Below are 4,134 nucleotides of genomic sequence, written 5' to 3'. Positions count from 1 at the left end.
GGCGGCAGCGGCGCGCTTAGTGAGGCCTGGCCGGGCTTGGAGGCCGGCGCGTGGCCGCAGCCGGGGAGCCTGAGGCCCGGGCCTCGTGCGCAGGCGCCACCCGGCTGGGCCGTGAACCAGCTGTGGGCTCGGCGGCGAGGCCTCCCCGGTGCCGGTTGGGTCTCTGCGGAGCAGAGCTGAGGCTGCACCCGGGCCCGGGCCGCGGGCGGGGTACAAGGCCCTCGGGCAGCTCGCCCGCGCCCGGTGGATGAGACAGTGGCGGCGGCGATGGACGCCCTAGAGGAAGAGAGCTTCGCGCTTTCTCTTCCGTCTCTGATGCAGAATTTGATGCTGTGGTTGGATATTTAGAGGACATTATCATGGATGATGAGTTCCGTTTATTACAGAGGAATTTCATGGACAAGTATTTACTACTGGGAGTTTGAAGACACGGAAGAGAATAAGCTCACCTCCACGCCTATTTTTAATGAATGTATTTCTTTGGTAGAAAAGTATATAGAAGAGGGCTTCCCTGGTGGCGCAGTGGTTGAGAATCTGCCTGCCAATGCAGGGCACACGGGTTCGAGCCCTGGTCTGGGAAGATCCCACATGCCGCGGAGCAACTGGGCCCGTGAGCCACAGCTACTGAGCCTGCGCGTCTGGAGCCTGTGCTCCGCAACGAGAGGCCGCAATAGTGAGAGGCCCGCGCGCCGCGATGAAGAGTGGTCCCTGCTTGCCACAACTAGAGAAGACCCTTGCACAGAAACGAAGACCCAACACAGCCAAATAAATAAATAAATAAAAGACTGAGCTCTTAGTTAAAAAAAAAAAAAAAAAGTATATAGAAGAGCTGCTGGAGCGTATTCCTGGATTCAACATGGCGGCTTTCACTACAACTTTACAGCACCGTAAAGATGAAGTGGCCGGTGACATCTTCGACATACTGTTCACATTTACGGATTTTCTGGCTTTTAAGGAAGTGCTTCTGGACTCTCAAGCAGAAAAAGAAGGCCGAGGACTGGACTCAAGCTGCGGTTTAGTGGTGACTTCATTGTGCAAATCATCTTCATTGCCAGGTTCCCAGAACAGTATGCGGCCCCAAGTCCCACCTCCAGGTATTGAGATCATTCTGGACATGACCAGCCGAATAGACTGGGAGAGGCTTTGGCTAATGATGTCAGAAGAATACATCTCGGAAAGACTGACTGTTCTGCAACCGTTTATTAATGTTAAGTATTGATGGGTCAGAAGAAAATTACCTGACCTTCCAGGGACATGTTCTTGTCTTCAGTAACCCTAGTACTCCTCCCGGAGTAGACACCTCTCTCAGGGGCTTCTGAGTCTGGCTCCTGCAGCAAGCCCAAGCCCGGCATTCCACCTGGGGGGCCCTTCCCCAGCATACCTGTTAGCGTGTCCACATTGGGAGAACGCACCATCACCAGCCCTCTTGCCCAGCGGGCCTTGCGTGTCCCACCAGGCTTTCTGTGCACTCACAGCTTATATGGGTCAGAGTTTCAGTCCTGCAGCCTCTATGGGGTTTTTGGCTGGGAGTATTTAATCTAGAGTTTAACTCAAGCTAGCTGCCCATCTCAAGATTTCTGAAAATGCTACTCTCACAGCTAGTCTTGGCTGTAGAAATCAACTTAGAGAGATGTCCTTTACCTAAAAGCTACATGTGAAAAGTCAATGTCTGGGCTTCCCTGGTGGCGCAGTGGTTAAGAATCCACCTGTCAATGCAGGGGACATGGGTTCGAGCCCTGGTCCGGAAAGATCCCACATGCTGCAGAGCAACTAAGCCTGTGCACCACAACTACTGAGCCTGCACTCTAGGGCCTGTGAGCCACAACTACCGAAGCCTGCACACCTAGAGCCCATGCTCCGCAACAAGAGAAGCCACCGCAGTAAGCCCGTGCACTGCAACGAAGACCCAACACAGCCAAAAATAAATAAATAAATTTATTTTTAAAAAAAGAAAATCAATTTCTAGTCTTCTATGTGTAGTCCTTGTATCACTGTCTTCTGCTGGTCCTGATGTAGTCCCATTGTTTCTATAACTCGTTTACGTGTTTTTGAAAAAATATTTTTATAGATGAATACTCAGGCTAACCTAGTGGATATAATCTTGGAACTTCTATGATTACCCACTTCAAGATCAAAGTATTATATGCTGTGTGCTTTTTAGCTGTTAGTGCTATGAAAGCAAAAATGCTTTCTATGTTGATATTCCTATTTTACTGGGCAACAATGAATATATGCTGGAAGTAGTCTAAAAGGTATTCCTTTCTTAGAGCGTGCTAGTGTTTGTGCAGGTTTGCTTAAAACCCTTTCTCTGTTAATCAGCTCCTTAGGTTTTCTGTTGGGATAGGGGCTCTGCACTTCCTTCTCGCTGTCAAAATAATCCCACCAAGACAGTGTTCTGCTGGTCTAGCTCAGCACAAGTAGGAGATAACAAACAGCTTCATTGGTCATCTGTCTGCTTGGATTGGTTTGGTTTAGTACAATGTTTAATAGAACATTACTGACCAGAAAACATGGATGTCACATCCCTCGAAAGAAAAACCATAATAGTTCAATTCCCAATGTGCACCTTAGTTTTTTTGTGGTTGTTGTTTTTATTTTTATTTTTCAAGTAAAAATAAGAATCTCTACTGACTTTTCACTTGGCTATTCTGGTTTTAAAGGATGAGCTATATAGGCTATGTGTTTTTCTGTACCAACGTGGTGCTTATTAAATACTTCCGTACCATTAGTAACATTTGAGGTGTTTTACAAAAACAAAACCAGAAAAAGAAAGCAGGGGTGGGCAAGTTCCTGCCTGGTGCCTCAGGGCAGGTGAGGGGTTTGCACAAAGTAATGGAGAGGCCTTGACACCAACAGGAATCGGATGCTCTCCTAATTCAAGAGGTTTGATTAGGGCTTTTTCTGAATTAAGCTTGATTGGGTGATACTTTTAGAAACTTTAGAAACTTTAGGTTTCTCAACCTCAGCACTATTAACTTTCAGGACTGAAAACTTTTTCTTTTTTCTTTTCTTTTTTTTTTTTGGCATCCATTTGGCATCAAAATCTATTTGCTGGCAAAACCTGACCTGACATGGATGAGGCTCTGTACATTTTTTATCGATCCTGCTGAGTATGAATGGGCATATTTTTCTGCACAAATATTAATGTGTTAGGTCAAGGGGTATTTCCCCAGACTGTGCCGAGGGCTTTAAATTATATGTAACATGTGCACTGCTTTACTTTTCTAAAACCCACAGCAGCTGAAGGCCAAAACAGAGACAGAGCCAGGGGTTTTGAATAAGGGACTATGGTCAAGGGGTATTTCCCCAGACTGTGCCGAGGGCTTTAAATTATATATAACATGTGCACTGCTTTACTTTTCTAAAACCCACAGCAGCTGAAGGCCAAAACAGAGACAGAGCCAGGGGTTTTGAATAAGGGACTATGGACCTGGTCTGTGTAAATTAGGGAAAGAGCAACACAGGAGCTACACCCTCACCCCAGAAGGAGCCATTGGTTCTCAGCTGCACCTTGTACCCAGCCAGGCAAACTGTGAGCTTATCATATGAGATCACTGGGAAAAGACAGGTGTGTGAGATTGTATGTAGAGCGTGTAAACTTTGTCCCTGGCTCAGCAGAGGAGCCCCGTCCAAAGACCACCGGTCACTCTTTTCATCCATCACCCTGAGAGACAAGAAGCAAAATCTTTCCTCCAAAGGGCTCCTGGTCACAGATGTGGCCCAGTCTCCTTCTGTAGTCACCAGCTACAGAAGCCACTCAAAACAGTCCCTCCCCCCATCTCGTTATTAATATATTTGTTCATTTCTCAAATATTTGTTGAGTCTCTACTGTGTGCCAGACACTGAGCTTGCCATGGAAACTTTCCCCTTTTCTTTCTTTCCTTCTTTCTTTCTTTCATTTTTTGATATGTCAGTATTCTTTTTTGTTATTTCAGAAAATGGCAGAATAGAAGGAAATTTTAAGGTATGATCTGAACCAATGAATTATTCCGTGATTAACAGATGTGAGTTCTTTTTCCTTTATGTGATATATACGTGTAATTGTTACCAAGTGGTGTATGTCTTTAGACAGTATGTCCCAATTCTGTGGGTTAAGTGGTTTTGTGTTATGGTTAATGTAAAGGGAATTTGTCT

The 4,134-nt window shown here is 45.9% G+C and overlaps 1 pseudogene; it reads left to right on the top strand.

Moving 5' to 3' along the window:
* Positions 1 to 267: 267 nt before the first annotated feature.
* LOC118883335 lies at positions 268 to 1,219 on the top strand (annotated as a pseudogene).
* The last annotated feature ends 2,915 nt before the right edge of the window (positions 1,220 to 4,134 follow it).

This window comes from Balaenoptera musculus, chromosome 17, assembly GCF_009873245.2.
Source record: "Balaenoptera musculus isolate JJ_BM4_2016_0621 chromosome 17, mBalMus1.pri.v3, whole genome shotgun sequence".
Taxonomy (NCBI): Eukaryota; Metazoa; Chordata; class Mammalia; order Artiodactyla; family Balaenopteridae; genus Balaenoptera; species Balaenoptera musculus.
Note: the sequence above shows the minus strand (reverse complement) of the source record. Positions and strands in the feature narration are given on the sequence as shown.